General features: G+C 44.7%; 2 protein-coding genes across 3 annotated transcripts in view; one reads left to right on the top strand and one right to left on the bottom strand.

Annotated features, from left to right (window-relative positions):
* The window catches only part of LOC135398948 (glycine receptor subunit alpha-4-like), a 373762-nt gene that overhangs the window by 222213 nt on the left and 127775 nt on the right, over positions 1-23774 (bottom strand). The window lies entirely within an intron of this gene.
* LOC135398950 (glycine receptor subunit alpha-2-like) overlaps positions 5782-23774 on the top strand; it is a 154590-nt gene continuing 136597 nt past the window's right edge. Inside the window, exon 1 of the mRNA XM_064630534.1 lies at positions 5782-6012. The gene's annotated coding sequence lies outside the window, so the exon portion shown is untranslated. The remainder of the gene's footprint in view (positions 6013-23774) is intronic.

A 23774-nucleotide genomic window follows, 5' to 3' on the forward strand; every position in this document is an offset into this window, starting at 1 on the left:
AGAGACAACCTGTCGTATAACGTATTGCAATCTGAGGAACTATAGAAGCTGTAATAATTTATCCCAAATGTGCTCCTCTTTCTTAGTGGATTGTAGGTCATCGCTTAACGTACGCTATAGTGTTGCCCCCATTGCGCATGCGCAGTGGTAGCGTACGCAGGGACGCCTTGCGAACGTAGGCTATTTTTCAGGGATAGGTCCGTGGGCGCTAAATACAAATAACATCAAATATTGCAAAAATAAGTTTATATGTCTCGAATTCACAGATTCACAGTAAGCAACAAGGACTCGCCGAGGCAGACCACAATTAGGGACGACACAGACACGTGAGCCTCAAACGCCCAGAAATTAACGAATTCCCAACTCAGGAAAAAGAGGTGCTGACGCCAGCAATGGAACATGGGACTTAATCGCTTCATCGTCGTTACGGTCATTACGAGCTAACGAGTGGCGGGAAATTCAAAAAGATAGGCACGTGACACATTGCGCGTGATGTATCCCACGCCCTCCACGTATCGCGTGAAGAGCGCAGTGCACGTGTTTCATCACGTGCTCTTCTCGACGAGTGCCCCTCCCCTCGTTAGCTCGTAACGCGTGCAAGCGATTAAGCCCCCTGAGTCTTCTGTCGTTCCTAGTTGTGGCCGGCCTCGGCCAATTCTTGCTGTTTACGTTGTTTTCATATATCTCATTTAACAGTCTTCTGTCAGTTGTTATAACATTTCGGCTGTCTTTGTCGTATTGCATGGGATCTTCAAAGCCCTGTGCCCCATATCAGAAAATCTACACCAAAAGAATGGATCATCTGCAGCGACTCCTTGTCCTCCCTCCACGTGATCAGTCTAGGGAGTGACACGCACCTCGTATACAAAATCGTTACTACTAGAGGATAGAGAGGTAGCAAGCGAGCTGGTGGTATAGATCCATAACTTAAAAACCCGAGACTAGAGGACAAAAAACGACAAACACAGACAAGGTCTCAATGACCTTGTGACCTTGAGAGACCTTGCCTGTGTTCGTCGTTTTTTGTCCCCTAGTCTCGGGTTTTTTTAAGTTATGGATCCTTACTACTGTCACCGACGTCAACCAAGCAGGACACAGCGTAGCCTTTCAGTGGGTTCCTTCCCACTGTGGAATCCAAGGGAACGAGGCTACGGACGAAACAGCCAGGGGAGCGCTCGCCAAGAGAACCCTCAGTGGAATTCCTTTCACAAAAGCTGACGCCAAATCATATATCCGACAAAGGACAGCACAATGATCGGTACACCAGTGGAAAAGAAACCTCAGACTACCTATCCCACATCGATCGAGAACTAACTCGTATCATCCCTAGAAATCAACATAGGTCTATCCAAACAACGGTCCACAGAATTCGCCGGCGTGGTGCTTGTGAAGGGGCTTGCCGTTGTCGGCCTCACAGAGGTGGGCAACGTCCCGACTGACGCCCAGGGGGAATGTGCGTCCTGGGCCGACTTCTAAAAAGGAACTGTGCAGACATATGTCTGAAAGCGTCTGAGGAAAACCCAGGAAAATCTCCAGACAGCACAGCCGGCACCGGGATTCGAACCCGGGTACCTCCCAGTCTCGACGTGACATGCCAAGAACGCTAACCACCGAGCCACGCGAGCCAGATGACCATTGGGTGACTAGCATTTTTTTTTTTTTTAGACGAATGAGGGTGTACATGTTTATTCGGAAAGTATTTCGGAAATGTCCGAATTACGCAAGGTCAGTTAGAAAGAGAAACGGAAAAAGAAAACAGAAAAAAAAGAAAAAAAACAGAAACCCTCGCTCGCAATCACTAATTCAGAACATGAGAGAACTGACGTTCTAAGGCTGGAACAACATAGAAGGGACAATCACATACAAGGCCTCAAGTTGCCTAAGAAATTAACGATGAAAGATGAAAGTTTCATCACTTTCATCACGAATTCAGAGACTATTCTCACGAGGTCTCTGTCGGGAAGGGAAGTCGCATTGCTTTACCCACATACCACTGCGCATGAAAACTGTAGTATAGGGCAAATGAATACCGCCAAGGGAGGGATGGCAGACCATTTAGGCAAACTCTGCGACTCGCAGTTTTTTTTTCATTTGTCTTCTCTCGCAGCACTCACACAGTACGATCAAACACCTAGCCAACTAGACCCTCTCGCAATGCATACGTATAGTGTGCATAGTACGCATAAACACCTATAGAGAAATAAGATTTTCTCCCTCGGGCGATGGCTCACAAAAGGACGGGGCAGAACCAATCAAAGTGGAAACTTGGAAAGGAGTTCTTTCGTCCTTTAAACCAATTTAATGTCATTCCTGTGAAACTGAGGCGGGCTGGTGCCTCTGGGACATACATCCGACGGGCATCCTGAAAAACGAGGTTAACTTTCGTAAGTAACTCGGAGAGCGCCAGGGAAATTTCCGTAGGCGAAATAATGTAATTCGTTTTCATGGATGGTTGCTCAGTAGTTTGGAACGTAACTAAGATAGGTGTTTCTGGAAGTTGGAGCTTGTTGCACTTGGAGACTTTTTGTTTTATTAATCCCGCGAGCTGGTATGAGAGACGGTAGGTTCCGCAGAAAAGGAATTTTAGACAAAATGTGTAAAATGAGGTCCTCGAAAGCTTTTGTACTTTGTGAGTAAGAGTAAAAAGAGATTGTCTCCTGCCAGCTTGGGAGAATACGATTAGGCGACTTGATGAAGAAACCTGGAAAATGTGTAGCTTTGTGTGTGGCCAAATAGATGTATACAGCTGCGACGTTTTACTTTTCTGCCATTTCTTCGTCTCCCTTCCTTCTGTTCTTCCACTCCGCAAAACACGCAGACTTTGTGGTTTGAAGGAGAGATAGATATAATCAGTGTTGGGGTGGTGGTGGTGGTGGTGGCGGTGATGGTGGAAGGGTGGTAACACGTTACTGCAACTAAGTTATTTTTGTAGAAGGATAGCAAATCCAGCGAGCCCGGGTAAGGGGAAAAGTGAAGGGAAGTGCCTCAACTGCCTCAGTGCCGCCGATATTTCGAACAGAGACTGTTCTTCTTATTTTTGGTATTTTTTAACTTAGCTTTGTTTTTTTGTAACATCTTCAGGAACTCATCTAGTTTTCAGATAGCTTTGTTATGAACTAACATGGGGGGATATGTTTAATGGCGAAAAAGACAAAACAAACGGGGTAACATGGGGGTACGTCTCAAAGTACTCTTCTTGAATTCCGGTGCACAAATTACACGTACTGCATCCTGCCGACAGCCAAATGAGCCTTTCGGGATTCCTCCGATTCAGCTTGGCGGCGCTGTCTCGCTGCCTCAGCCTTCTTTCGCCGCCGCCGCTCCTCCGCACAGCTTTCATAACCCATGGCGCGCCCACGCGCACACTTGTGAACCTGTCCACCACCACGGCTGCACTGCGGACGCGCCGCGTCGCGCTCTCCATGCGCCCTCTCCTTCTTTTCCTCTGCACTCACCGCGCGTGCGCGCCGTGGCTACAGACAGATCACGCCGCCATTCTTTCATAGCGAGGACTCCAATCGTAACGCATTTAAAACCAAATGTTCGAAAATCGTCGTTCTGGGACGCGCAAAGTGCCGCCTGGAGTCACTAAATAAGCTGGGGTTATTTAGTGACTCTAGTGACTGGATAAGCGTTATTTAATTAATATTTAATAATTAACAATAATTAATAATACATTTATTAAATTGGGCGATACTCTGACCCCCGATAAGCCCACCACTGTATAGTCAGTCGGGCAGCTGAATCCAAGCTGAGCGACTAAAACAGTTTTCTCTCTCTTTTGTTTTGCAAACGAGAGGTTGACCTCATCACGCCGATCACTAGCGACAATCTTATTGCAGTGCCACTTTCACCACCTTGGTAACTACTTTACTGCCAAGAAATGAAACGCGTCCACGTTAAAGGATAAGTTGATAAGTCGAAAATAAAATTTAAAAGTCATTATCATATCCATTGTCGTTCATCCCAGTTTCTCAATTCCTTCTTTCCACATGCTATTGACATTTGGAATGACCTTCCCCAATCCATTGCCACCATCTCTGATGTTTCTGCATTTCGCAGACAGTTGTGTTCTTTTTTTGAATTATAAAGTGTGTCTCATTTACTTGTATTATTTTGTTTGTGTGTTACTTCACATATGTAACCGCGCGTACTAGTTATATTAATATATTCATTATGTGATAGTGCTTGTTGTATTATTAGTTCACACCCCCCTCATGTAACGCCCCTCGCGTGCATTTGAGGTATTCCCATAAATAAATAAATAAATAAATAAAAAAGATATAGAGAGATTGAATACGACCAATTCTGCAATTACAAAAGAAAAAATTAACATCGACGTCACTTACGCAAGCCCATACGCAAACGCACGCGCTCAGCTATACTGCACCACCAAAAAGTAGTCGCGGGGACACAATTATACTTATTTATTGTGGTGCTCCAAGGGCCTTGCGGCAATATATGTTATTATATATACATATATCATATTATTATATACAACGCAATGACAACATGTGCGCAGTATCAACGACATACGCAAGGCTAAACATATACCCTGCAGTGGCAACAATCACAGCATAGGCTCACACACCGACACTGCACGAAACCTAATACAATCACGGTAGAAGTGGCACTGGCCATGCCTGATAAGGATAAGGGGACAGAAGCCATCCAAGAGGGGTTAGCAAATCTAAGCAACAATGGGACGTGGGAAATAGTTACGAGGATAAGTGACTGTGGAGTTGCAAAAAATCAAATGGGCGTTCCGGAAGAAATAGAAGCAAAATGGTCAGCTGGAAACGTACAAAGCATGTTGCGTGCGATTACTCGCCAAGTAGAACGAATCGACTTTACAGAGACGTTTTCACCGGTGATAAAAATAAAGTGGATCAATTCATCAGATAGACGGCCTATCTTCATGGGTCGTTAGAGGAAACCGTCTACATGGAACAGCCTGCCATGTTCTCCGAAGGAAATAAAAACAACGTTTGCCTGTTGAAGAAAAGTCTGTTTGGCTTGCGTCAGTCACTCAGGACGACAGTGGAGCGTTCGACTGGACGAATTTCTGAAGAGATTCCAAAGAACACTGCGCAATAAAATTCACAAGTGCAGTCAAAGCTGCATGCCCCTTGCTGGTGGGCCAGATACCTAACAGTTGTACAACGTCATCCTCCGGTCAACCTCTTGACCTTTTTTTTTTTTTTTTTTTGGACGTTCAACTCCATTTTCTGTGCGCGTAATCCTGAATCCGTTCAGGTAAGTTGACAAGTGGATGAGTACATTTAAAGGTATAAAAAAATAAGTACGTTCAGACACTTAGTTGATCCTATATGATTACATGTTTGAAGCCCTTGAGTCACAAAGAACGATGCGCATGTTCACAAACAGAAGGCTGTTCAAGCTGTTAAACGTCTTGATTCAAACGTATACGGGAACACATTCAGATACGTACGCATGCAGATTTGCTTTCACCTGTGGCTTTGTGGCCTTTATATCGCAGAATCCTTACTTCTCTGACCACGCTGGCACCTGATCAGGCAACAAAGAAGAAAAATAAAAGAAAAACGCCACTCAGCTTTCTTCTACACCTTAAACACTTTTCTTCCCTTTTTCTTCCTCCCGATTTTCCCTATTCGGAAATCAAACTTCCCGCCTTCTCGTTGCGAGTACCAGGTGGCGGAGTGTTGTCTGCTACGGATGTCGGACTTCCGCAAGAGGGCAGTGGTTGTCTTCCTCCTACGGACTGAAGCCGGACTCCAGCGCCGCCGCAGGCCACAACAACAGTCGGTTACCCTCCCAACTTTTCCCCAGGGTTGCCAGCAACGACCTCAGCTGCTCTTTGTACGCTCGGAGCAAAGTTGAACGACTGCACAGATGTGACAAATGAAGACTAAACGGTCTGTGTTAATTTTGGACACATCATTAGCTGCTGTTGTGCTAAGTAACATTTTCGGCGGTAACTCAAACGTGTGTGCGCCCTTGTGTGTGAAGTAGGTGCATTCGAAAGAAAAGGTAAGTTGCGATGGTGCAAAAAACAGGACTTTTCGGTTTATCATCTTCGCCAAGTAACCGCTGCCACCTCTGGTTTTGGAAGGAGGGATACAAAAGTCAGCTTTGATTTTATGACAATTGTGTTACCTGCAAGCCTGTTCCTACAGTGCGGGACCGTACATGTAGGACGGTCTCGCATATAATTGCATTATTGGTTGCAATTTGTTTGTCACCTGCTTCTGATACTTGCACTCTAAAAAAAAAAAAGAAGGGAGTGGGGAAGAATTACAGCCTCTGGTTCCCTAGATTGCAATTGCTTCCCCTTTATTTTTATTTTTTCCTCCCAACAACCTGCAATTTACTACCCAGTACTTCGCATAAACGTCCGTGCGTTTAGCCCAGTCTAAAGGGGCTAATCGTCCTGGCATGTATCTAATCCCAAAAAATGACTAAATTTACACCTGCGTAATCCGATAATATCCAATAAAATTTATATTGAATAATCCAAGACAAAAGAAAGAAGAAATTATTACGTTCTTCCCTCGCAATCATATGACCAATACACAACGATGTTATACGTCCCCATAAGTATTTATGTAGAATGTCCATACACCGAGACGAACGCTGATTATCGGAGGAATGAGGAATGATCTTTGCGATTGCCTATGGGAGCAAGTTCGGAATGGTTTTGATTAATCATCGATGAAGTAGCGGTCATTTGCTCGGATGGCAGCGATGCTTGTTAAGAGGTTCGTTCGATTGCACTGAATGAGTTTGAAGATAGTTTCGATGGAGAGGAGAAGACGTCGTAAATGAGAGCATCTCAAGCGCTAGGACGTGATTAATGTCGAATATTCTTGGTGCTTATAGGGTCAATCGATCGAATCACGGATGAACTCATTAGTGGTCACGCGAGGCTGTGCGAATATTTGAGATTAACGAGAGAAATAATTTTGCTGTTCTCGTTCAACATTCTCAGAAGAGGAGTTTGTGTTTTTAGTCCTTTTGCGGGCTTTGTACATTGTGAGAATTTCATTCCCTTTCGTCCCTTTTCGGTTTCCCAGTCATTTATTTCGTAGGAAAAGGGGGAAAAAAAGTCGGTATGGGCGGCTTGAGAGTATATTTCAAAAAGGGTTGAAAACTAGGCGGTTCGGTAACAAAATTTCTCGGTTCGTCAGTTAGTGTTGTGTGTTGTGTCGTCCTTTATCTCCCCGGCACTGGGGGATTTTAGCGATTTTAAAATTTGAGAGTATTTTTCCTTTCCGTACCCTTTCGTTCCCTTTCATCCTTTGCGGGACTTAATGAGGGAAACTTTGTGCGAAATTTAAGGAATACTCGCTGCGGAGTAAATGTCGGGGCCAGGGGATTAAAATGGGAGTCATCGCGATCAAGGAGACTCGAAGCTGCAACTGCTCCCAGATTAACTCCTTTTTTCCCCCTTTGGAATTTATATGAGATTTTGAACATATAGTGCCTCCTGCATAAACACGTGAGTACGTCACACTGTAGTATTTTTTGAGAAGCACAGAGCACAGCAGGAAGTAATGATAGGAAAGGTCATACGTTATCATGTCAGCGCTCTGTCACTGCCTTCCAATTCCCCAGACTGTGTTGTATCATTTATGTTTCTGTTGACCTGCTGTTGGCCTCAGCCTTTCCGAACATCTGTTTCTATCGTCTGTCTGTGAGTCTCTCGGGAAAAGAGCGAGGGACTGGGTTTGGTAGAAATAGCTGGGCTTTTTCTTTTGTCTTTTTTTTATTTATTTTTTATTTTTGTTAGGTGGTCGTGGTTTCTCTCGTGTTCATGTATTCAACGCTGTTTCATGACTTGCAGACACATCCCTTCCTATTTCGAAGCGGGTTCAACGAACCTTCGAACGGAGGTGATTTGTATAGTGTCTTGCTTGTCTCGTAAACTTGACTTGGCAGTGACCACCCCGCGAGTTTCTAGATTCGTAGTGTGTTCGTTCTATACGGCGTGGAAGTATATCAACTGAAGGACTTGGAAGGCGAAAGATTGCAACCATTCGTAGTAAGACTGTGCGAATACTCATTTCAGGACTGAAGCGAGTACAAACAGAATAGTTACATACTCGAAGCAGATACTGAACATAAACATTAGGATATACAGCCTGCCTGAGTGATATATCTATACGGTTCTTCGTACGAAGTGGCCTTGTCACTTTCTTTTATAACTTCTCTTGTGTCGTTTCTGGAATTCTGGGTGCAGTTTTGGAACAGTTCTAATATAAAATTTGATATTCGATTCGGAAATTGAATAGAATATACCGTTATTCTCTTCGGTATTCGGAATATCCGAACATCCACGCATCCCTAATTCATAGCCGAAAAATTGTGAAAGTACGTATTGAACAGCAAGGTACCGGTTGACTGTATTTGCGCGTGAGGCCTCGATCAGATTTCTATGCCACTTTGGCCTCCAGTCTGCTTCTTTTCTGTTTATTTATTTATTTTTTGTCCGTGATTTTGCGAGATTTGCTCTTCAAGAAGTTATTAGTTTTAGTCAGTGCATTTTCCCAGTCCACAAGTATCGGGGTAGAGATTAACATCTCAATTTTTTTCGTTTTTCTTCTAATCTAGCGCAGTCTAATCTTACGGTTGACTTGCGGTTGCGTGATCTGTCAAGCGCAGAAATTTCGGTACAAAGAAGGGGGGGGGGGGGTCTCGTGTCTCAGGATCACCGGAGCTCATAAACATCCAAAAATGGAAATCCAGCGATCCAGTGAAGCAACCACGCGCTGTTGCAGAGACGCATCGTTCCACGAGCCTCGCATATGGAAGGAAAGAGGATGAGACTTGCTAGGACGGCATCATCCGCAACCGCTGAGTGAATCGCAAAGCATCAAGTTCATCGTGTGTTGCGAACTTTGCCATTTTCGATGCAGTCGCGAGGTTTCTGACTTTTCGAAAACACATAATAATGATGAGAATACGCTATGCAAGTAGGTCGGCTCTCTGCGCAGCTCCGCACCTTCCCTCTCTCCCCTATCGCGCGTAGAGCGATCTCATTGGTCCCACCCTCTTATCACTGCCTTGTGAGTGGACAGACACTTGGTCACGTGGTTTCTCCAAACTTTACCCCCTCCTCTCGACGAAGACGAACTGTCGCGACGTAATGCAATATCGAAAACAAAACCTTAGAGTCATTACTACAGTGAACCCTCGTTATTATGACCATGGTCGTTCCCGAAAATTTTGGTCATAATGCGGAATGGTCATATTAACGGGGAAGATTTGCAGAGCTTTCACTGCATTGTTCCCCAAAAGTATGGTCGTAAAGCGCGTATGTCAGATTATCGGGGGTCATATTAACGAGGGTTCACTGTATATACAAAATTACACAAACACCCGCCAATATTCACGAGCGCCTGCTCGTACTGCACACACAGCAAGAACATTCGCGAGCTACCGCCGCTGGCCGCAATTACACCGAGACTCCTAAACTTGGTTAGCACTTACCCAACAAACGAACGTAACTCAGTTACAGCCTAACTTTCGGCGCAGAGTAACGCCCCATGACGTCTTAGTCTCGCCGATAATAAAACAACAGTGGTCCGTTGTTACTCGCACGCAGTGCAACCCGCACGCTTCAGTATCACGAAATAATTAGCTCACGTCACTCAGTCACTAATACGTCCTACGAAATTGGAAGGATAAGTAGTTAACCGAAGCAGACTGTGTCGTGCCAACGCAGACGAAGAAAATGAAGGTACTATACTCCCTAGGTGGCGCCAAGGACCGCGGGGTAATGCCTTTTTACTATTCTTTCTATGACAGTCTCTATGCGTACTTGGTTAAGTCTCGATTTCGTTCTTGTCCCCTGATTTTCTGCTGGTGTCGTACTTCCGTTCTGCCGTTTCTAATTCACCGAGCCAGCAGGTTGTCTGTGGGTAACTTCGACCACCTGGGGTTGCAGAGCATCTTGCGCAAGAGCGCGTGCTATTTTGTTGAAGAATGCGCCGCAACAACAAACTAAAGTCGAGCTTGGCGCATGCTCTTGCTCACCAGTGGCTTGGAAATCTCGTCTCACCGAAAGCATGGGCTGATATCTCGTACATTCGAAGGCCCGGCGTCTCTGCTTGAGGACCTTATGCTGAAATGGGTGTATCCTGAGCAAGTACCGCCGAGTTACCGTATTTTCACGCGTATTAGCCGCGGCTTATGCGCGATTTTTTTTTCTCATGGGCGCCCTGCGGCTTATCCACCGGTGCGGCTTATCTGATGACTATTTTTTCCCGGTATTTTCCCCATACGCCGATTTTAACGAAAGGGCCGACAGTGTCTCTGGAACAGCACTGCCCTGCCGATGTACGAACAGTGCGTAACAGGGACGGGTCCACATTCGAGTAGATTGACCTTCCTAGTGCATTCCCCCAAGCAGCTTTAAGGAAAGTGGTGACAGTGATTCACGTCTTCTGGAAGATCACTGACCCATCAGCCCACGAAAAACACCCGACACGGGCACAATCCGGTCATGGTAGAACTCCAGAACTGACCTCCTCTGTTGTACACTGTGCCGATCCCGGAGTATGGACCACAGGGTTTGTGGCCTTCTCTATGGTCTCCTTTGTCGCACAAATTAGTCGTCTCGTATTACCCGCGGCTTATCAGCCAGAAAATTTTCAAAACGTCCCAAAAAACGCGTCCTGCGGCTTATCTGCGGTGCGGCTTATATGCGTGAAATTACGGTACTTTGACAAGAAGACACGCGAGGTAAGGAACATTGAAGATGCGAAGGGACAGAACAGAGGTCGCCTCACATCAACGTCTTCTGTATGCTACAACACCATAGTAAGGAAGGCCAGGGTTATCATGGACTTGCTCTTCGAAAGTGCTACCCCGGACCTCTTCTCGAACGCCCTTACAGAGTTTCTGAAGAACGACAGCTATCATTCTGCGAACGTGCGAGATTTACACTCATCGTTTTCACAGAAAAGTAACAGAAAACTAAACTAAAATAAAGATAAAGAGGAGACGTTCACTGCTCCTTTAACATACGCCGAAGGTCTTCGACACAAAGCCCTAGAGGCAATCTTTCTCTCCCTCGCATTGCTACACTGTTAAAACAGAACTTCACCACATACCACGCTCGTAGCCAACCATCATTCCGAATGATATGATATGGAAGGCGCCTGTCTGGGACAGATTATCTTGTCCCAGATAGGCGCCTCCTCCCTGTTTTGAACAAATCAGGACACGGAATGATATTATTCGGAATGATGATTGGCTAGGAGCGTGCTATGTGGTGAAGTTCTGTTTTAACAGTGTACCGTCCCACCACTTGGCGGAGGAAACGTTGCGCATGCATCATTTGATTTTTTTTTTTTTTTTTTTTGCAGTTTAAGTACACCATAATTGTAACTCGTAAGTGTGATATATGCTTAGTTATGATGCGTTGAGCTAAAACTTTTGGAATAAGACATCGCACTGATAGAGCTTCAATATCAAGAGTTTAGGCGATCAGCTTTAATAAACGAAAAGCACCTAACCGGTAGGGCTTATAACTGTAAAGTTGGCTCAGCCTCAATTAGCGTGCGTGTGTGGCAGAGTACCCTTTACAGGAGCCGCATCCGCTGTTAGATGCGACCTAAAAGCTTTTCGAGTGGAAAACTCGAATCCATTTCCGAATCATAATCTGATACGATTCTGGCCTAAAGTTACTTTATCTGTGTACCAGCAAAATTGAAAACGAAAATTTCTGAAATATGTATCGGGTTCCACTAACGATACCGGTACCCCCCCCCCCCCCCACCTCTTTTTCCTTCTAACGGACGTCGGCAACACGTACCGGTACTTTACAGATGCACTTTGCTAATGCATCGTTAATCCCACACTCATAACAATAACGCTATATCAATGACATCGAAGCTGTTCGCATAATCGTTTTCATTTCGGTTCATCGCAATCTATACACCCCGGAAGTAATGGTCCTGTTTGTAACGCGTACGCAATTTACTTAGCCCAAGCATTTTGACAGCGTCTTCCTCGTTAAGCGCTTCATAAATCACTCGGAACACAATATTAATGTCTTCCTAGGGAGCCCTCTGCAATGGTAACACTACCCTTCATAGAACGACCGCGCCCTAAGTGCGATTCGCGGTCGTCAATTTTCGGTTGTCGCGCAGGTTCCCTCGTCACTTATCTTATTTAATAAATTAATAAATTAACGAAGCTGCTTTCGAATATTGTCACAGCACAGCTGCTTTTCAGAGAACAGCTCTCGCTGCCAGTAGGAATAAACTAAGGTGCATACATACCGAACTACACAACTCGTATTGAAACTGTGCCGGCTGAACTTCTGACGGTTGTTCCCACTCTCCTCGGCTCCCATCGTATACTTGGAAAGATGCTTTTTACGTGACTGTGATGCGCAAGGAGCCATCTGTTTGGAGCGCGAGTTGTATTCTTCGAAGGCTCTAGAGGTGTAGCGGCCATGCACATGTGCATAAGCAATTAGGAAAGAGGGCTACCGACAAAGTGGCAGACAAGGCGTTCTGTCGGGTTCAGCAAGCGTGCGCTATACTCAAGGACAAGCAGTTACGGTCACGCTGATATACGACTGCGCTATGCCCGCTCGTGCCCGTGATCCCTACAGCTTCGTGCGTTTCGATGAATGTTTCATATACTTTTAACCTTCTTAATTCAATACAAAGGAAACATGTAAGAAATGCCACTGCAGAGTAAAGGCGCGACGCAATCCCAGATACAAAATAACACTACAAAATGCCACTGCCTTGTGAGGAACTGCGAAATAGCAACAAACACACTTCGAAACCACAAACATATATACATTCGGTAGGATTCGAAACAGCAAACATAAATCTCACAACATAAAATATATACAAGGTGTCTTATTTTAGGCGATACATATTTTTCATTAAAAAACTATAAGGGCTATAGACATACTGTTTTCACTTCTATCATCTCTTGGCTGGCAGACGTTCTTGGCCATATGTTGCTTAACCGCCAAATCACTAACTACCTAAAAATCGTTAATTAACTTCTAGATTATAAAAGCTACGAAGTTGTCCCAATGAGAGCATCTGTTCCTTTCGGTGACCTGATATAGTAGCCGTTTTCAGAACAAAAATAAGTTCCGCAAAATCCGCAAAAAATTAGTGAAGGAACACCATTTCTTTCTTTATTTCGTTCATTGCGCATCTTCGGAGACCCATCTTTCATTCACCCCCAATGTGAGAGGGAGAAAGAGCACACTGTCGCCTCTTGCGTCCTGGAAAAAGATTAACAGAAAATGCAACCCAAGATAAAGGGCAGTTCCGATAACGTCGCCCGATGCATGTGTTTTGTTTTGTTTCCGCAAGTTAAAGCTCATCTTCGACGCATGAGGCTCCTTTCACATTGGGGGTAGAAGGAAAGACGCGTCTCCGAAGATGTGCAATGAAGAAAAAAAGAAAGAAAAAATGGTGTTCCTTCACGAATTTTTTGTGGACGATCTACCAAACGGATTTTTGTTCTGAAAACAGCTACGATATCAGGTCACCGAAAGGAACAGATGTTCTCCCTGGGAAAACTTCGTAGTTTTTATAATCAAAAAGTTAATTAACGATTTTTAGGTAATTAGTGATGTGACCGTTGAGCAACATATGGCCAAGAACGTCCGCCGGCCCAGAGATGATAGAAGTGAAAACACCAGGTCTGTAGCCCTTATATTTTTTAATTAAAAATCTGTATCGCCTAATAAAAAAGACACCCTGTATATATATATATATATAATGCCTGTATATATATATATATATATATATATATATATATATATATATAGGATGTTTCACGAAAATCCCCCGGATGAATAATTCGTGAACAGGGGGCGCCATCGAATAAATTTCTTTTTGGTGAAGATCCTTGGGACATCGGCCATGAACTAAGTAGTGAGCGGCTCATTTGCATACGCTCACTAACTAAATAAGCATGCTAACTTTTACTTCGCACGCTTACGGAAGCTCTCTTTTACGCATCGGGACCTTCAGCTGTATATTGATTGCCGGTTACCAGTAAAAAATAATTCTTGAACTTCCTGTTTAAATTTAGAAATGAAGTCTGACCTAAATTCAAAGGCAAAACGTTCCAAACCTTGGAACAAAAAAGAAAAAAAAATGCAACGATAAACTGCGCGAAATTGGCTCTGGGAATTGGGAGCTTCAGAGTTATCAGTACGAAGCGAGTACGGTGATGAATAAAGTTGTGAATAGATTATTGATGAATTGCAGATCCTATTTATGTGTTTATACACAAAGACGACGAGTTTTACCTTTAGTATGTCAAACACTACTTATAGACAAAAAAGGAAAAAGAATAAGTAACAGAAGCGTGAGCATGTAAAGATAGCACAGTCCTAAGTGCCCTTTTTTGCGTGTTCAAATTGGATATGTATGAGAGTATGTAAACTTCTAACGCATAATTCATGTGACTCTGGATCAATGCATAGGACCCCGAATGTTTCGGCAAGAAAAAAAAAAATACTTGTTTTAGGCGCCTACAAAGGGCGCTAACAATCCTGATTTAGGCACTAAAAATAGCATAATAGGCAGTATAACTTGATTTTTTTTTATCTGTAGCTCTGAAAGTGCAAAAAGAAAGTAAATAAACAGTTCCATCCGCAAGAACAGTAACCGTAACTGGGAGTTGTGAGTGCTTTTCGAATATTTTTGCGCGAAAAGCACAACTTATCCGTCCTACTACGGTCACGAGTCTTCTAAGCCATTGCCACGGGTTCCATCACACTTCTCGGAAGGACTTGTCACGGGCAGCACACTGGCGACATGCGAGATGCGTTTCGAGCATCGGAGGCTTTGGTCTAACGCGAAATTTTTTTAGTTCTCCAACTTTTTCCAGCTTCGCCTTCTACATTTCGTTTTCGGCATTACCACAAGGCCCACAATAGCGGGGCAAATATGGGGGATCGAGTGCTGCTCACGCTGGACGCGGCGTCACTTTCGTTCGTGTACCTATTGTCCACGAGGAGGGCAGCCTCCTCAGGTTGCAAAACTGTACGGATTGTACCGAACCTGCACCTACCTTCGTACGTCACGCCCCCTCGTCAGCATTTTACCTTTGTCAAATACGTTGTAGAAAAAAGGAAAAAAAAGAAAGCTTCAGAAAGCTTCGGGGACTCTTCTAGATGTAAACAAGAACTACACTCTTAAAAATGAGTTTCACCACATAGCACGCTCGTAGCCAACCAACATTCCGAATGACAACGTTCTCGTCCCTGATTTGTTGAAAACGTGGGGCGGAGCCTATTTTGTGACACTTATGCTGTTCATAATTGTCACAAAAAAGGCGTACGCCTCCCGTTTTCAGCAAATCAGGGAAGATAATGATATCATTCGAGGTTATGGTTGGCTAAGAGCGTGCTATGCGGTGAAGTTCATTTCTAAGAGTGTAGCTCTGCGAATTCTAGATTGTGACAAACCCGTTTCGAAATGTGCATATAATGACCCACTAAACACCCATGACCCACTAATGATCCATTAAACAACACAATGCTGGGAGAGAGAGAAAGAACGAGGAGGCGACCGTACAGAGTAACTGATTTCCAATTCCCAGTTTACATTCCAGGACCTTCGAGATACTCGTTTCTTTCAAGCGATCGATTGTTTCAAAAGGACGTCCGACGTGACCGATGTGAATTTCGCCTGGACAACGGAGTTTCGCCACGGCTTCAGGGCCATTATAGGCATCTATTTTTCGACGTTCAATCGGAGTTTTAGGCAGCTACGCCGAAATAGGCGCTAACGCCGGAATAGGCATTGATAGGAACTATTAAATCGATACAGGACGTAAACAGCACCCAGTCGCTGCTCCTATATTGAAAAGACACTATTAGAACCCCACGAAAACAAAATAGGCATTTGCCTAGGAATCCGGGCTCTTATATCAGAGGAAGGACTCTCGTAGATAAAATAAATTTGACTTTCGCGAGTGCAAAAAAATCAGGTGCAATCTTAGCCTGAACATCCAGAATATGCATGTGTCTTCCACTGAAGGTGTTCATGCAGTAAAGCACCCGAAACCTCACTCTATATACACTCTCTCTATGTGTATATATATGTATACTCTACTATTTATACTCTACTATCTATATACTCTGACTCAGAATATATCTGTTGTTGCTGTTGTTGTTGTATATCTCATCGTCCGCAAAATGCAACAACAACAGATATACTATTCTGATGACGAAGTGGGGAGGTTTTCCACTCTAGGAGTGGAAATGCAGGTTATAATGAGTAGTTGCAATTACTTGCTCATTAATTTATTTGTTGTTGTTGCTCATAAGGATGAAATATACTGTAGCTGGACTAAGTGAATAACCATGTCGAACACCTCAGAAGAACTGCGTTAGCTTCAGAAAACAGTGATCGTGTGTCATTAGTGTCGGCAAAGATATTTGGGTCGTCCGCGTATATTATACATATCGCTGGTAAATAGCCCACCTCCGAACGTCTGCGTCTTCAATATACATTACGTGACTTATTCATGGAACCCTCTCTGTCTGAGGCTTATTCCATGATCTGCTTGTAGTGCACCATCCGACTTATACTCGAGTTTAATCCTATATCGGAAAAACGGTCGATACCTGCTTTCTTCCGAGAGTATATGTTGGTCTCAATTTACGTTATTACTCTTGGATCCTCCTCCTCTGACTCCAAAGGGTAGCGTGAGGGACTTTCCTTCTCGAGAGACAGTGAGGATCGCCAAATTGAAGTGGTGTGCGCTCAACTTCATTAAATTCCGACGCTGGGATCCGCGGACTTCTTGGCGAAGACAGGTCTCGCGACAGCGGTGTAACTAAGCGCTGTAGAACTAATTAGCTTTCGATGAATTACAGCATCGGAGTCTACAGTGTTATCGCAGGATATAACTCTGCCGAAACAAAGGGTCACAACATCATCATCATCATCCAGTGGATCCCAGGGTACTGCGGTATCAGTGGAAATGAGAAGACGGACCAGGCTGCTCGAATTGCTCACCATAAAAAAAACTACTCATAAAATCTACTTCACGCAATCTGATGCAAAGTACTTGCTCGCCTCCTTATACGTAATCGCCCCTCTAAACCCATGTTGACAGGCGACGTCGTGAGTCACACGTTCCTCGCGCGAATCGACCCCAACTGCACCTACACTCTTAAAAATGAACTTCACCGCATAGCACGCTCCTAGCCAACCATCATCCCGAATGACAACGTTCTCGCCCCTGATTTGCTGAAAACGGGAGGAGGAGCCTATTTTGTGCATTATGCACGGCACAAAATAGGCTCCTCCTCCCGTTTTCAGCAAATCAGGGGCGAGAACGTTGTCATTCGGGATGATGGTTGGCTAGGAGCGTGCTATGCGGTGAAGTTCATTTTTAAGAGTGTACTGCCTCCCATCAAAGATGCCAAGGCCGTTAGAGTCCGTCATCCATCGCCTGCGACTCAACGCCCCGTTCACAGCAGCATTCCTTCATAAGTAGGGTTCTGCGTTTTAGGATTTCATTTTTGAGCGGATTCGGCCTACGTTTTTCGATGTTTATTGATTTTCACGAAATCTGCGTTTTTCGATGTTTTTCCCGGCCGGTGTACATGGTTTACCAGGCAGTTATCGGCGAATAGAAATCACGGTGTAATTCCTGCACGACGCTCATTTCAACATGGCGTTGTTCGCTGCAGTGGCATGTTACGGCTTATGAAAAAAGTAAATGGACATTTTTCACAAGCACCGTATTTCTGTATGGCTTTCTGATCTGGATCAACACTTGCTGGGCATGTGCAGCAATTTATCTCTGTCATCGTTCCTGGGATGTCCCTCTGTATTCGGTGTTTTTTGATTAAAACCGAATGAGGGAAAATTTACCGTGCGGATGTTTTTCGGTGTCTTTCGGTTAAAACTGAAAACGCGGAACCCTGTTCATAAGATAGGTGTTGTAGCGGGCCGTGGACAACAACGTAGATGTCCACGCGCCTGGAGCACCTGCCTCAGTTCTACCGGCACCGTTCCAGCGTGAGGCCACGTCCATCTGCCCGAAATGTAGAGGAGGTGGTGTCCCTCTACATGAGTCCCGACCGGCGATGATGGTACGCCAGGGAGAGGCAATGACGGTGGCCTGTCTCCATGGCCGCGCCGTTGGAAGTAAGGCAGGTGCTCCAGGCGCGTGGCCATCTACGTTGTTGTCCACGGCCCACTACAGTGTCGTTGGATCGCCGAAGTGTTCAACTTGCGGAACTGTGGAGAACAACGGAGCACGTGCAGGTCACCTGCTGACGCTTCGACTCTAGTCGGCGAACACTGAAGAACGCCCCCGCGAAACTTGACAACCGATCTTGAAGTGTCGAGAAGGTACTGGGGAGCTGGCCAAAGCAGCACCAGCAACCTGCGCCGTGTGCACTGGCGAACTACCTCAAGGACATACATGCTGAAATTATCTTTCAAACCATTCAGTGCTTTAACACGTCAAGCGTCCTGGAACAGCTGGTCGCACCAGTGCGAGCTAAGTTTCAATTTTTTTTTCTACTTCTATTCTATTCTATTCGGTGAATTACTGCATTTTCCGAATAATCGGTACCAGAAATTCCTTTTCTCTTTCTCTGTGCGGAAATGCTTGAACGCCATATTCATTTCCGTTGACGTTACCTGCGCTAATTTCGTTACAGTACCGCTTGCCCTTCGAATTCCATTTCCGTTTCCATATTTCCGTATTCTCTTTTTCCATATTTTCTTTTATTTTTTTTATTTTCGATTTCTACGAGGTATGTATGCACTTCGAGAATTCGCGAAACAGACTTTTGAACCGCCATGAAAGCTCCACAAAGAAGAGCAAATATATCGCTCTCCCGAAAAATCTGCGTACTTGTACTAAATTTCTTAACTGATATTTTCACACAACTCTCTATTCAGCTCATCTTAGAGTAGTTTCTGAAGCAGATTAGTGTATCCCTAAAGCATTAATCTTAAACATGGGCCAAATATACCATCCCACTACACATGCATTACACAATATTTCTGTAGGTCCATAGAGCCCGTCAACGGCGTCCTAAGTTTTAGTTCCTTGTCAATATAAAATACAAAAAAAAATTAGACTCACGTTTAATACGTATGATAACCTTATTAAATATGTCGTTGAGCTGAACCAAATCTAGCGATTCCTTGCGGTGTTCCTCGATGCTGTACTTTGGTTGAACGTTTCCTGTATAGCGTGCTTGATGCTGAGAGTCACACACTGAACTACCGGAACATATTGAATGAAGTCTGCATTTTCTGCATTTGTCATCTCTCTATCCGTAGTTTCCGCGTAGACACTGCACGGTTGTCACACGGTTGTCACCTAGCCAACCATAATCTCGAATGATATCGTTATCTGCTCTGATTCGTTGAAAACGGGAGGCGTACGCCTTTTTTGTGACACTTATGCTGTTCATAATTGTCACAAAAAAGGCGTACGCCTCCAGTTTTCAACAAATCAGGGCAGATAACGGTATCATTCGAGATTATGGTTGGCTATGAGCGTGCTATGCGGTGAAGTTCATTTTTAAGAGTGTATGCTTGACCTTACACCTTTTCTTCTCACCTTCCTGGCTCACTTTCACGCAGAGAGGGACGCTAGTTTAACCGGGGCTATAAACACGACTGGTACTCCATGCCTTGCACCTTGAAAGCTACACTGTTAAAACAGAACTTCACCACATAGCACGCTCATAGCCAACCATCATTCCCAATTATATCATTCTGTGTATTGATTTGTCGAAAATTGGAGGAGGCGCCTATCTGGGTCAGATTATCTTGTCACAGATAGGCGCCTCCCTCATGTTTTGAACAAATCAGGACACATAATGATATTATTCGGAATGATGGTTGGCTAGGAGCGTGCTATTTGGTGAAGCTCTGTTTCAACAGTGTAGAGCTGCGACATCGTCTACTTTCTGACGTGCAGTATAGAGCGGGAGCGCGTCAGACACGATATCATGTATCCAGTGATGGCCACTAACTACTTCTACAGTAGTTTAACTATAACTACTAACTACTTCGTGATGGAGTAGTTTAACTAGTAGTTCAACTACTTTTCAGGGGAGGTAGTTAAAACTACTTCTTTAACTACTGCAATGTATTTTAACTACATCTCTAACTACTTATCGTTGTCCATCGACACCAATCCCATTCTATAGTGTTCTTAGACACCTTTTAAATATGAACCACAAGCAGTGATAAAAGGAAGATTTAGTACACATGAACGGCACAATTGCTCTGCACCTCAGTTCTCATCAAACAATCAAGGTATCGAGGTAATCAATCATCAATCAAGGTAAAAGTCGGAAGCACAATCGTGCCATAAAGCTTGCGGCAAAATCGGAAGTAGTTGGCGCCTGCAGTAACCTAACTACTGTAGTTAACTACTCCAAATAGTAGTTTAACTAGTAGTTGCACACTACATTTCTGCAAGTAGTTCATAACTACTTTTTAACTACAATCAGGTAGTTTAACTAGTAGTTTAACTACATGTAGTTCACTACTGGCCATCACTGCATGTATCCACAGCGCGACGTTTTGGGTGACGTTTATTCCATCCCACGGAAGCAGCATGATTTACGCTGGGGCGTACCTGTTCTACGCAAGCGTGCTAAAGCAACAGTGACTTGTTGAGGTAGAAGGTCATGGTGCAAAGTTTCACTTCCGCATTGTTAGTCGAGATCCAACTGGCTACGAGAACAACGATCCTAAGAAGCTAAGAAAGCAAGTGCAGGACATCGAGAACTAATGACGCTGCCCTTCTGTCTGTTTACTTTTTTGTTTTTTGTTACCTCCCTGTCCTTCTGGACGGCGACATGTCATTATTGCTTGACATGTAATGGACAAATCGTGTCCCGGTGGAGCGGAATCAGGAAAGACAGGCACGTAAGAAACATAATCCAATCTACGGGCGCAACGAAGCCGGAAAAACAAACATTGCAGGCGGTAAAGAAGCATGAGAGCTTTCATAGTTGGCTGTACCGCACTGGAACTACACCGTATTGAACCTTTGTGTTGTTGACTCGTTTGATTGTTCTTGATAAGACTAAGCTCATGATCCTGAAGATTTTTTGCTTCAGTCGCTCAATTTTCGATTAATTTAAAATAACAAAAAAGCGTCCTTTTTGTTGCTTTTTGGCCGCCCGATGACATGTAACCTTGTAACATGTAACGACGGAGTAAACAGAAACAGAACTGTCTGTATCGACTGTCTCCTCCTCGAATGTACACTCTCAGAAAAAATGGTGTGAAAAGGTCAACATAGCGACTGATAAAGGGTGGTGATAAAAGCAATTATCATATATCCAAATTGCTACAAAAAAGCGTACGCCCCTCCCCCCCCTCACCGAATCGTACACTTTAAAAACAGAGCTTCACCGCATAGCACGCTGTGCGCCAACCATTGCCACGAATGATAGGGTTATCGCTTCCGATTCGAGGAGAGAAGGGGGCGTACGCCTTTTTTGGGGGCAATTTTGGGTATATGGTAATTGTCACAAAAAGGCGTACGCCTCCGTCTCTCCTCGAATCAAAAGCGATAACCCTATCGTTCGCGGCAATGATTGGCGCACTACGTGCTATGCCGTGAAGTTCTGTTTTGAGAGCGTACCGCTATCATTCGTGGCAGAGAGTGAGGTAGCAGGTAGAACTTTGCAACCTTTTAGGCACAACATATGCGACAACTACTACCTCCTGAAAGGTATAACTGATCCACCCTTTTTTCTGAGAGTGTATATGCTGTAAGGCGAATTTGGTAACAGTCGCGCCGGAATGGGTCGCTCAAGGTAACAGCAACGGCCCCAAATTGGCCTTTTCAGAACGCGTCAACAAGTCTAGATATAGCTCACAGCGTGAGCGCACCCAGGTTGATGGCACGTGCGTTTCAAAGACGGTATTTTTTATTTATTTAGTTAGTTATTTTAGAATACTTCTAGCGTCTTACGACGCCGTAGAAGGAGGGGCAAATACAATGCCTGGTGTAAGAGCCCTGTCTGCAACATCTAATACCCCTGTCACACGGGCAGTCTTCAATGATCATTGAAACCAATGATCATTGAAAATGCGTGTAGCGACACCAAGCGTGTGACGTGTCAACTTCCCAAAGAGTATTGGATTCAATGTTCCCCGACAGGTTGACACGTGACACGCAAGGTGGCGCTACACGCATTTTCAATGACGATTGGTTTCAATGATCATTGAAGACTGCCCGTGTGACATAGGTATTACAGAAATACACTTCAATGCACTTCAAAGACAAATACGCTTCAAATACACTGTCTGCAAAATTCAAGTAAAGTACACTTCAATGCAGCCAACACAAGAAGACAGCGTGTCGGTATCTGAGTTGTATAATCGGTATGCGCTTCAACAACAGTACTATACTTCGAAAGAAGGAGAGTAACTGAAAAGGTGAGCCAAATGTAGGAACTCGAACCCGCATCGGATTGCCGATCCGGGGCTCTATCAATTGAGCTATAAGCTAACACTTTTTTTTAACACTTTTAGATGTCATTTACAATGCAAGATGTGGTATGTGGTTGAGAGGTTGAGAGGGATGACACCAGAATACATGCTTGAGATGAAGTGTACAAAAGTGTCGGTGTGATTTGAGGACCAGGATCAGACCACCAGACCGTTGACTATAAGGACCTCCCCAACCTCCCCCAACGACTTCCAAGGGTGCGTCATTTGAAGGAACAAACACATCCACTCACTCACTCATTCCACCTTCGCTCTTAACATGTTTGTCTCACTCACACACACATTCGTACGACGGGCCGATGCAAGCGGCAACTGTTGAACACGATGGAAATTGATGTTCCGAGGCTGGAACACAGAAGAAAGGACAACACAACCCACAAGCCTTTCTTTCATTGTTCTTAGGCACTTGAGGCTTGTGTGTTGTGTTGTCCTTTCTTCTGTGTTCCCGCCTCAGAACATCAAGAGACGATTTGAAAAAGATGCTCGCGCCACCAAGCGCGCCGCGCAAAGCAGCATGGGAACTTTGAGGGACACTACTCTGTCGTCTGCTACGGTTATGGTGTATCTCGTCTGACGCCGCTGCTACGCACACCGGGAATGTTGTTCTTCTTCTTCTACCTCCGCCTCTGGTCGTCTCATAATGCTTTAAGGCGCTCTAAGTTCCCATGAGCCCTTGCGTGCCACAGGTGGCACTTGCTTTTCTAAAAAGGTCTATTTCCATCGTGTTCAACACTACTTTGTTTCGATGACGATGATGACTGCGCTGTTTCATCGCCGCAGGCGATACTCGACCTCGCCGCTCGCGTTAATTTGCTGAAAATAGGATGGCGACCTTCACAGTGAGAACCGATGTCCTACGGTGTCCAGAATAGTGAACAGTGCCCTTAGTGCATGGCGTTCATCAGCTGGTGACTTCATTGACTGTGAACCAAGCAATTTCGTGATAATGAGGGTGCTAGAGTCTAGACAGGGCCAGTCAGAGTCTAGGCCTAGAGTCAAGGGCACTGGAAATGCAGTCCTGAAACGCCGGTTGTCCGATTAATAGAAGAAGGGCGTGTTCTAGATTTTCTATGTCACCACATAGTGGCGGCAGCTTGGCGTGGCCACTTGCCGCAAGCGATAACGCAACTGAGCAGTGAAAGTCACGTGTTGCGTGTGGGTGTGCGAACGGTGTCGTGATCAATTAACGCGGCGTCCTGACGAGAATTGTTTCGTGGCATCCGGAGAGCTAGCGTTGGGTCAACTTTTGCAGGAATAGAAAGATGTGGAATGCAAGCA

This window comes from Ornithodoros turicata, chromosome 6 (genome assembly GCF_037126465.1).
Source record: "Ornithodoros turicata isolate Travis chromosome 6, ASM3712646v1, whole genome shotgun sequence".
Lineage (NCBI taxonomy): Eukaryota > Metazoa > Arthropoda > Arachnida > Ixodida > Argasidae > Ornithodoros > Ornithodoros turicata.